Source organism: Psammomys obesus, unplaced genomic scaffold, assembly GCF_907164565.1.
Source record: "Psammomys obesus unplaced genomic scaffold, mPsaObe1.curated_primary_1811, whole genome shotgun sequence".
Classification (NCBI taxonomy): Eukaryota; Metazoa; Chordata; class Mammalia; order Rodentia; family Muridae; genus Psammomys; species Psammomys obesus.
In genome coordinates this window covers 4,391,528-4,403,830 of record NW_026585687.1, presented here as the reverse complement: position 1 = coordinate 4,403,830, position 12,303 = coordinate 4,391,528, and the positions used below count along the sequence as shown (strand labels likewise).

At 37.3% G+C, this 12,303-nt stretch overlaps 1 pseudogene; it reads left to right on the top strand.

Moving 5' to 3' along the window:
• The first annotated feature begins 343 nt into the window (after positions 1-343).
• On the top strand, positions 344-1,946 carry LOC129665498 (alpha-enolase-like; annotated as a pseudogene).
• The last annotated feature ends 10,357 nt before the right edge of the window (positions 1,947-12,303 follow it).

Sequence of the window (12,303 nt, the reverse complement as noted above, 5' to 3'; positions counted from 1 at the left end):
ACTCTAACCAAACAAGAAAAAGACATGTTTGAAAAAAACTTCAAGTCTCTGAAGAAAGAAGTTGAAGGAGATATCAGAAGATGGAAAGATCTCCCATGTTCATGGATCGGTAGAATTAACATAGTGAAAATGGCCATTCTGCCAAAAGCAATCTACAGATTCAGTATGTCTTATAAAAATACCAAAACAATTTTTACACACTTTGAAAGAATTCTTTTCAATTTCATATGGAAAAGAAAAAAAAAAACCCAGAATAGCTAAAACAGTCCTGTAAAATAAAAGATCTTTTAGAGGTATCACCATCCCTGAGCTCAAGCTGTACTATAGAGCAACAATAATAACAATGTCTTGGTACTGGTATAGAGACAGACTGATGTATCAATGGAATCAAGTCAAAAATAGAGAAATAAACCCACTCACCCATGGATACTTGATTTTTGACAAAGATTCCAAAACCATACAATGGAAAAAAGACAGCATCTTCAACACATGATGCTGGTCTAACTGGTTGTCTACATGCAGAAAAATGCAAATACATCCATATTTATCACCTTGCACAAAACTCAAGTCCATGTACACCATCTCTGTTTTCATGGTCCATGTCAAAGAGATCTTTGACTGTTGTGGGAATCCCAATGTGAGCTTGATCTCCATACCACTATAGGTCTCTTCTGAGGAGTGCCTTCAATGGTGTCTATGAGGCCTTAGAGCTCTAGAACAATAAGTGCTACATGGGGAAGGATATCTCAAATGCTGTTGATATGTCAATAAAACTATTGCACCTTCTCTGGTTGGGAAAAAAACCTGAATGTTGTAGACCAGTAAAGAAGGACAAACTGATAATCAAGATTGATTGCACTGAAATAAGTCTAAGTTTGGTATAAATGCAAAACTGAGAGTGTTCCTGCCTATCTGCAAAAGTGCTGCAATAGAAAAGGGGATGTCCCTGTACAGTCACATGGCTTACTTGGCTAGCAACCCTGAAATCATCCTGGTGGTCTAGCTTTTCTCTATGAAGGATCCCATGTTGGCAACATGCAAGAGTCTATTATCCTTCCTGTGGGAGCGTCCTATTTCTGGGAAGTAATGCACATTGGAGCAGAGGTAAAAAAAAAAAAGTGTCATCAATGAGAAATACTGGAAGGATGCCCCCAATTTTAATGATGGGGACAGGTTTGTGCCTAAGATTCCTAAAAAGAAGAAGTGCTGGGGTTGCCAAAGACCAAAGTGGCAAAGGCTAGCTACACTGACCAGGTCATCATAGGCATGGACTTGCCTGCCTTTGAGTCCTACAAATCTGGCAAGTGTGAACTGAATTTCAAGTCTTCTGATGACTCCAGTAAGTACACCACACCCGACCAACTCGATCACCTGTATAATTTCTTCATTGGGGATTATCCAGTGGATACTCCATAAAAGAACCCTTTGACGAGGACCGAGTTTGGCAAAAAGTCACAGCCAGTGCAGGCATCCAGGTGGTTTGGTATTATCTCACAGTACCCAACCCTATTTAGATTGCCAAGGCTGAGGGCAAGAAGTTCTGCAACTGCCTACTGCTCAAAGTGAACCAAATTGACCCTGTGACTAAGTGTCTGCAGGCATATAAACTGGCCCAGTTCTATAGTTGGGGTGTCATGGTGTCCCATCACCCTAGGGAGACTGAGGATACTTTCACCACTGACCTGGTGATGGAGCTCTGTGCTGGGTAGATCAAGGCTAGTTGCCTATCTGAACACCTGGTCAAGAACAATCATCTCCTTAGAATTTAGGAAGAGCTGGGCAGTAAGGCCAAGCTTGTCTTTCAGGACCACGTATGGGCTGGAGATCCCTGGAGCCACCAGCTTCTTAGATGCTCCCTGTCCCTGATGTCATTGAGGATGCTCAAAGTTGGCCCAGTGCTTGCCCTTCATGTCACTGCCTCCATAGATTTCCGAAGCCACACTTGACCACTCAGAGCCCTGATGGAAACTCCAGCTTTGTAATCATGTGATTGAGCCACATCATTGTTTCTGTCACTTTGCTTCCCAGCTGGTGTCCAGAGTAATCTCTACGTGGCCACAGGGAAGCTTTCTCAGTGATTCTACATGCAAAATAAAAGCCTTTGTGACCCATAAGAAAAAAAAAGTTTTTAATGAGTTTTATGGTTTGTTAGATTGCTTTATTTAGTTTCTATTCTGTTCTTTATAATATTTTTTGAGACTTCTTTATCTTTCAAGGAAGAAGCTGTAAATTGATTAGTGATATTCATGTCTATTACGAAAAAAGGTAGATCATGGGGTGAGTAGAATTACTGGTGTAGATCTGACACGAACCCCACAAGGAGAGCAACAGAACCAGAAAATTTGAACACAGGTGTCTTCCCAGAGAGTCATACTCCAACCAAGTACCAGGCATGGAGATAACCTAGAACCCCTGCACAGATGTAGCCCATGGCAGTTCAGTGTCCAAATGGGTTACATAGTAATGGGAAGAGGGACTGCCTCTGACATAATCTGATTGGCCTGCTCTTTGATCACCTCCCCCTGAGGGGAAGCAGCCTTACCAGGCCACAGAGGAAGACAATGCAGTCACTCCTGATGAGATCTGATAGACTAAGATCAGAAGGAAGGAGAAGAGGACCTCTCCTATCAGTGGACTTGGGGAGGGGCATGCATGCAGAAAGGGGAAGGAGGGTGGGACCAGGAGGGGCCTGTGGGGGGATACAAAGTGAATAAAATGTAATTAATAAAATAAAATAAAATAAAAGACCTTTTTTGCAGAGAGAGTCCTCATGTTATGGAAATGGATGTAGTTGGTCATAGAAGTCAAGTGTCTGCTTAGAGAAGGGATCAGGTGCATGCAGGTGACATGGGTGGAGCTTGCTGCAGGGGTTCAGGAGGTGGAAGTCTAGTTTCTACCAGCTAGGAATGGGAACAAACAAGGTCATTTGGTAAGGATAGATGAGATTATCTGTTAGAGTCGGGGCTTTCTACCTGAAGAGGTTATCCAAGAAGGGGCACAAGGAGGCAGGATTCCAAGAACACAGGTATTAAGATTAAGAATTAATAAATGGGACTTCATAAAACAAACAGGTAGCTATATAGTAAAGAACACCATTGCTCTAGTAATGAGGCAGTCTATAGTACAGGATAACTGTCTTACCAGTTATCCATTCAACTGAGGGTTAGTATCTAGAAAATATAAAGAACCTTAAAAAGGAAACAAGAGAACAATAACCCATATTAAAAATTGAATTATAGAACTAAATATAGAGGTGAGAAAAGATGAAATACTAAAGGCTGAGAAACATTTTTTTTTTTTTAACGTTCAATATCCTTAGCTGTTAGGAAAACATAAGTTAAAGGAACTTTGAGTTTCCATTTCACCCCAGTCAGGATGGCTATAAAAAATAAATGACAAAAGCTGGCTCAGATGTAGGGAAAGGAGAGGACTTTTCATCACTAATAGAACTGCAAACTGGCATGTCCACTATAGAAATTAGTGTGAAAATTTGCAAAAAGCTAAAAGTAGATTTATACATAATTCATCTATACCCCATTCTTAGGCATATACCCAAAGGACTCCATGTCTTATTGTAGAAATACTTGTTTGTCCATGTTCCGTTCTATTCACAATAGCCAATGAATGAAAACAGTCTATCAACTGATGAATGAATATTAAAATTGTGGTATATTTACATATTTGGCTGTTATTTAGCTATTCAGAAACATGATATTGTGAAATTTCAAATAAATGGATGGAGCTGGAAAAAAAATCATTCTAAGTGAGCTAACTGTGATCCAGGAAAACAAACATCACATGTTTTCTTTCAGATATGTGTGCTTCACTAGGAATACCCATAGAAGTCAAGGAATTATTAAGGACTATGGAGAAAGGCTTTTAAGGGAGGGGAGATAGGATGAACTGCTATAAATTGTTAAAAGGGAATAATGGAACAGAGAGGGTTAATCTTGGGTTAATAAATAAAGACTATGATACATGTGTGTGTATGTATGTATGTATGTTAGCAAATTGAAAGAAGTTACTCATAACCATCACTGAGCTTTTTATTTGCTAGCATCTACTAGGGATATTGTTGCCCTGTTATGAGTGCTCTCTCACTCTCTCTCTCTCTCTTCTTACTAGAGGATAGTTGTTGGACACAGAGGTCTAATAGACCATGAAACATGCTTTTACAAGCTTTTGGCCATTTTCCTTGGTTACCCTCTAGAACTTAAAGGTGAGAGCATATTGCTGAAGATATCACAGGTTTGAATCATAGGATGTTGGAGAACTCAGGCTCGTACTGACCTGGAAACTTCACTTCTCTTGGCTAGTTTCCAAGTGCTAAATGGTACTATATAAGCTACGAGAAAGAGAAGTAATGACATTATTACCCAACTGTAAGCCTTGTGAACTACATTAATGATTGGTTGGTGAAGAAATGCCCACCGATATAGGTATATCAGTATATATGATATAGGTATAAACATCATGGGATCAACCACCAACTTTCTAATTGGACTTGAGATAAAACCCATATTTGGTACCATGACTAGGCCAAAAACCTATAGCTATAGAGATCATAGGCCCTAGGGGAAAGCCTTCTACTTTTCAAGCTGCTAAATGGTTAAGATGCTAAAGTGATAAACTGATTTCTAATGACATTATTATACTCATAGATAAATGCGTTTCTCAACCATCATCAGAGAATCTTTTATTTGCAGTAGATGGTAGGTAATACAAAGAACTACAACTGGCCAGGAAGCATAGAATAATAGACTGTAAAATTCCTATAGGGAATGTATATACCATAAATCCCCCATCATAATGGAAGAGGGTAGGAAAGAGTATGAGAGTCTAGAGTGGTTCATTACCACAAGGGAACATTATCTAGACACAGCAGGGCAGATGCACATACTCACAATTGTTTTACCACAAAACCTATGTTAGACTAAGTCAGATCAAATCCTAGCATGGAGAGGTGAGTTAGGCAAAAGTTAGAAATAGAAATATAGACCTATAGCCAGAAGTTATAGAAATATAATTGGTTGTTAGCTTTTGGAAGAGGTAGAAAGGCTTTCTCTAAGAATTTAGTACCTAATAAATTGACGACTCTCTAGTGAAACACCATAAAATCAAGCATAACTGTACAGCACAAATTTATCTTGATTTCGACACAGAGTTGAGTGGGTAAGGAAAGGGAGTAAATCAGAGAATAGTTGAGGTGTGTGAATATGATAAAACACACTGTATTATATTATCGAAGAATTACTTGAGTTCCTCCCTATTTAAGTGAATTTCATATTTCCTCAAAATTACAAAGATTACCCAGCACTCATCTATTAATATTTTCCATATACATATAGTACTTATTTGAGATAATATATGGTCCCTTTTGATGATAGATGCATGTATAGGCTATATATGCTACTTGCTGTATAAACTATTCTATCATGTATCATGTGTAAGTAATTTATATCTTACCACTGTGGACACGTGCCTGCTTTTATTTCTTCTGTCTCTTATTACATTCACTCTTACTATATTAGGAAACACCTCAAGATCTTTCTTCTTTTAGGAAAATATGCAATTATAAAGAATAAGCCCAGCAACTTGAATGTGTCTTCCAGATGCCCCAAATTGAGTATATATTGAAACACATTACATTAAATACAAACATATTCACATGTAGAAGATATGTCTACTATGGTAGTAATATTTTTCATTAAATACCTAACTTACTGGTTAAGAATATAATTTGTTTAATCATGAGATATCAGCAGCAGAGTACATTCACATTTAATTTATCTATGCAGTCATTTTGCTCATGATTTATTTATTCAAATTTTTCTTGGCCATACATATATATATACCAAATCTTGGTTGCTCTCAGTGTCTATCACCCTTTCCCATGCCCCCTCTCTCTTGATGGTGACCATCTATTTCCAAAAAGCCACCTCTGACTTGGCACTTTTTTATCTTAAAAATACTGAAGTTTAAATCCACAAACACTACACATTTCCTGACAGTGATTATATATCGACATGGTTGCTTGAGTATTATAATTCTGAGAACAGCCCTCCAGAAAGGAAAAGGAAAAAAGTACTTATATTTTTCATCCTGAAAATTTCACCATTCTAATATGTTAACCAACAAGTAAACACTTGCCTAATATTTATGCAACATGGTCATGTGCACTATAGTTTTTCACCTCAGAAAATGTCATATTCTTTCTCATGTAACTATTATTCTCTTTATTTTCTCTATACAGAGAGGCCAGTGTGTAGTGAGTGAGTTTTTGTACACACACATTATATATAAACATATATAAGTTAAGATATATATCTTAAGTATATAATGTTGAAAATGTTTATATAATCATTACATAAATTTAATTTCAAATGTAAGTGAAGGCTAGGTACCCTAATTTTTTTTAGTTTCTTTCTGAAGAATATTAAATAAACACCTCACATGAATAGGGACAGGACTACAATGAAATGACCTAAGTACTTCCCTTTGATTTAAGAGGCTGGAAAACCAGCAATAAATGTAAGCAGTATTATAATGCAATATGTTTTACAATATCAAAAATATTGAGAATGGACACACTATCTAAATAGCAACTAAAAATTAAGATAATTATGAATTTTAGCTTTGCCTAGGATCTACTATTACTACAAAGGGAAAAATTAAAATAACACATTTTACCAAATCCTCTAGTAAACAAACCTTTTCAGGTGATGCAAGGGCACATCATTTTACTGTTATAACCTTGTCACTATGTGGTAGATTACTATATAGATCAGCAAATATGCAGGAGGTAGGTGATGGAGGCTCTCAACATTTGCTTGGTTATCTTTGGGTAAAAGAGTAATCTTTAGGGGAAGGATGCTGGAACAAAAGTTAAGATAATATTTAAATACTTACTGTTCATCCAGTTCTGTTAGAAGCTCTTAATCCATTTTGCTGCAGATGCCATCATAATAGGGCTGATTAGTTCATTCATGCCTGAAAAAAAAAAAAAACATAAAATAGTAAACAAGTGCAGCCTGGAGGACTAGAAAGTTTTAGCAGCTACTCAAAATGAGAACCAAAATTGATTGCAAGAGGTAAAACAGAATGAGAAGATAGTTAAATCTAGCCCTCAGTGGTTGCAAGGTAGAGTGTGTAGCTGTCCTTTTACCATCTGACATCTCAGTTGAGTTGGCAGCCTTTGAAGTCTGTGAGAGAAGATGGGAATGCCACTGACAGGGTTCACAAGTCACTCCCTGGTCACAAGGTGCACTCAAATTTGATGAGTTATCCTAGAAAAATCCCACATTCCCTAGTCAAACTCACAGCATGATTGGAAGGAAGAAGCTTTCTTTTCCTCTCTCAGCAGTTTCTGAGAGGTTCTCCTGTCGACAGTTCTCTCACTTCTTCGAAAATACACAAGGAAGGAGACTCAGCTAGGTGTGAGCATAGCTGTTGCTAGAAGTCAAATTTCTATACAAAGCTGCCACATGTGTGCCTTTGTTGTGTTTGTAGGTTACTTCTGTGTAGGGTGAGTATGGACACAAATGACTACACCCTATCTTTCTGCATTGCACTTTATCTAGTGAGCCCTGCTCAGGTTTGCCAACTTGTCTGAAATATCCTATTACATATCCAGTCCTTATAGGCACTGTTTCAAGGAATCTCCAATAAAGTGAACATATTGCCAGGATTTGTTAGATATTACATTTTTAACAGTGACAAATGACACAAAAAATTATTTACAAAGTCAAATGAGTAAGATATAAAGAAGTATATCTTACTTGGTAAAAAGAGTAAAGTAAAAGTACACAGAGGGAGACAATGCTCCCTGAGTGAGAAGTAGGAGTATCTGCTAGCCATAATATTGCACTGTACATGTTGGGAAAGATCTTGCAATTAGGAGGAGAGGGCATGAAAGATACTGCAAACCCTTTCCACTAAAGACATGAATTGAAACTTTCTGTAGGTTATTCTCAAATCAATCACCTCCTTTGTTCCCCCATCTCACCTGGCCTCATAGTCTCCCTTTCCTTATCTTAGAAGTTAATATAATAAATTGTGCCTACTTTTAAGATGCATCATTAAGATTATATGATATCTCCCAAGTAAAATTCAGTGAGACAGGGCTTGGAGTCAATAGGTGTTCAATAAATACTGTCAGTCCTTTATCTTGCCTCTGTCACTTATATAACAGGATTCTAGAAATACAGAAGAATCTCAATAAATGCTTGGAAGAAACTAAAAAAGTAAGAAGAATGGTGAAAATAAAAACTATGGAAGGTGTTTTTGGTTGTTGTTGTTTTTTTATTCCTTTGATGGTGCGGTGACATAGAAACAGAATCTTAAACTTCTGTGGTAAAAGCAGGAGAATCACAAGTTTGAGGCAAGCCTGGGTTATACGGTGAGCAACCAAAAATATTTTGTCATTGGAAGAAGGTGCCAAAGTGGAATAAAAGGACACCCAAAGAGTATGAGTAATAAAAAGGCATCTCCAGATGCTTCAGAATTCAGTTATCTGTCATAGGGAGTAGGTAAGAAAACTCACATATCTATTCCACTAAGCTAAGCAGTATTGGTTTGCCCTTTTCATAAAATGAACTATAGAGTTATCAGAGCTTTTGTTCTTTTCTAGCTAACTTTTCACCTGTTTAGAACCAATGTTTTTACTTTAAAGGTCAAATCTACTATGATTTTGCAAGCGATTTTAAACTAATGCATTAATGATAGAACTGAAAGCAGTCTCCATGACCTTCACAGAGATCATGCCGGTATTTTCTCAACAGAGTTACTTAAGTAATTTATGGGAATCAGTATGGGTTTAGGCACATTTCCATGGGAAGATAGATGATAGCTTCAGTGCCTCATATCGTAAACAAAAACTTCCTTAGAGGGCTCTACAAATTGAACCAGTGCACATATAGGCAGCCCTTGGGAATGACATGATGTTTACATTGATATGACTGATGGTAATATGGATCAGCAAATATTGTGATCTCTCATTTATTATCAAAATATATTAAGAATTTTAACATTAGACTTTATTAATTCTTTATTAAAACATTTTTGGTAGTGTGTTAAAATAATGGTGCTTTAACTTCAAAAACAAAATAACTGAAGCAGTTATTCTAAAGGACTCACTCTTTACTATCTGGTAAGTTAATGGCAAGCCAGGGCTGGGACCTGTCTTGAAGCAAAAGCCTATGTCCTTTTCTTCATCTCATGTTTTTTTTTTGTTGTTGTTGTTTTGTTTTGTTTTGTTTTTACCACTATTCATTATCTCTGTGTAGATATTCCTCTTTCTCTTCTATAGTCAAAGCACTTGAAGGTAAGGTTAACGTTATTGAGATATTAATTCTGTAAATCAGACAACCAGTAAAACTCAGTGTCCTTCTACTTTCTTCAGTATCCTGGAAGCTGATATTCCTTATGATGTGCAGAACAGTTTTGTATTCCTCTCATCAACTCTCTAGCCTCCCATTCCCCAGAGAGGAGCACAAATGTGAACACATCCTTTACATTAATTCATCCATTTTCATTGGCGTTTAAAACTGGAAGTGAGACACTGACAATTTTTCTGATGTGACAATCTGCTGAACAACTGACCAAAAAAGAAGGATTGCAGTGGTAAAATGAATAATGCCTTGTTTACAAGCATGTTAGATATCAAGCAAAACATAACCCTGCCCTGCAAAACATATTTCCTCATAGCAATGACTCAACACTCACAACAAACGTGCAAAATAAATTCTTAAATTAAATAGATCAAATAGGAAGACCTATAGAAAATTGCCCCAGATTAAGAGGACAGTCCCACAGTGAATCGTAAGGTGGTTTAGCAATCGTAAGGCATGTCCAAAGGTGGTGCTTTCACTGATCCATACTTCTCATGTTACCCTTTTCCATTTATTCAACTGCAGATATTCTAACTATTTTGCTGTGCAGAAGCATTTCAAACTGCAAGCTTAATCTAGCATAGTGCTTCTGTGTGCTAAAGAGAATCTGTCAAAAAAAAAAAAAGTCAGGTGAGAACAAGACTCAATTGTCCCGGTGTACTTGCAAACCAATAACATGGTATTTTGGAAACTTTACAGAGGAGCTCTGACCAGTTTTGCAAAGTGTCTGTTCATTTCAGCACAATCATATCCAGTTTACTCACACTGTTTTTGCAGACTGGGAAATGAGGAAGCTTAGTTTTTCATTTACACTCTCCCTACTCAGTCACAAAGCATGACTTAAAACTCCAGCAATGGCTGGTTAATAAAATTTATAAACGTGTTCAAAAATTGATCTTCCAAGGCTCTTCTTCCATTTCTTTTTAGATAGAAAACAAACATGAAATTAAGTAGAATGTGAGCAGGAGAAAATGATTGAGACTAATTTACAACAAGAAAAGGCTATCTAAAATCTTGTTCTTGTATTGTGTAGTATTATGTTAACCTCTGAGCTCAGAGCTGACAAGATGGCTATGACAATGAACTAAACCAAAGTATGTCAGTTTAGATTCCAGTTATTTCTTTCTCTATTATACTCATAGACTGTGCTATAAGCCTAGAAACAGGAAACTGAAGTCTTTATTGCTAGTGCAACAATTTATTTACAGGCACAAAATTTACTCTATTGTCTCCTTTCATGGTTTGTTTTAATTCTTTATTAATTACACTTTATTCACTTTGTATCTCCCCTGTAGTTCCCTCCTCCTCCCTTCCTAATCCCTCCCTTCCTCCCCCTTAAACCCTGGTACTCTTCATGGAGGTTCCTATTTTCCCTCAAATTCTTTTTCTTATATATATTTTAAATTATTTTTTATTTTTATTAATTACAGTTTATTCACTTTGTATCCACCCTAGAGTTCCCTCCATCCTCCCCTCCCAATCCCACCCTCCCTCCCTCTTCCCCACCTGTGCCCCTCCCCCAGTTCACTGATAAGGGAGGTCCTCCTCCCCTTCCCTCTGATCCTAGTCTATCAAGTCTCATCAGGAGTGGCTGCACTGTCTTTCTCTGTGGCCTGGTAAGGCTGCTCCCTCCTCAGGGGGAGGTGATCAAAGAGCCAGCCCCTGAGTTCATGTCAGAGACAGTCCCTGTTCCCCTTACTAGAGAACTCACTTGGACACTGAACTGCCATGGGCTACTTCTGTGCAGGAGTTCCAGGCCAACTCCATGAGTGGTCCTTGGCTGGAGTATCAGTCTCAGAAAAAAAAAAAAAAAAAAAAAAAAACCTTTGCCAAGTCTTTTTGGATCTGTTGCTCTCCTTGTGGAGCTCCTGTTCTCTCCAGGTCTTACTATCTCCCACTTCTTTCATAAGATTCCCTGCATTCTGCCTAAAGTTTAACTATGAGTCTCAGCATCTGCCTTGATACCCTGCAGGGTAGAGCCTTTCAGAGGCTCACTGTAGTAAGCTCCTGTCTTGTTCCCTGTTTTCTCCCTCCTCCGATGTCCATCCTTTTTGCCTTTCTGAATTGGGATTGAGCATCTTAGCCAGAGTCTTCCTTCTTGATTAGCTTCCTTAGGTGTACAGATTTTAGAATGTTTATCCTATCTGGTGCTTTCTCAAACAATTAGGATAGTGCTTCCTCAAGATCCAGCTATACCACTCCTAGGTATATATCCAAAAGAAGCTCAAGTATACAAGACATCTATTTAACCATGTTTGTAGCACCTTTATTTGTAATAGCCAGAAGCTGGAAACAGCCCAGATGCCCCTCAGTTGAGGAATGGATACAGAAATTGTGGTACATCTACACAATGGAATGTTACTCAGCAATAAAGAACAAGGAAATTATGAAATTTGCAGGTAAATTATGGGAACTGGAAAAGATCATCCTTAGTGAGGTATCCCAGAATCAGAAAGACACACAGGGTATACACTCACTCATAAGTGGATATTAGACATATAATATAGGATTAAACATACTAAAATCTGTACATCTCCAATTCTTAAGTCTCATAATGTACCACATTCAACAGGAGGTCATAAAACAAATACAAACAAAAATAAAACTGAAACTGAAGTTCTATTTAGAGGAGCTTGGAGTAGAGGATTTTTTTTAAAGCCTGTTAATATTAGCTTGCATGTAGTACCACATATTTTCTTCTAGTATCTCACTGAGTCTTATAGCTATAATTTAGAACCTTTGTTCTTAAACTCTACCATTTCATAGATTAGTTTCAAGCAAACTAAGCTTTATGAAAGTTTCTAATGTCCCAGATATAATTTATTTTCAAATAATACCTGCTTCATTGAAGGAGTAATTAAAAAAATACTAAACTTTAAAAAAGCAGTGTATTGACTCTGTTTATAGCAAAAAG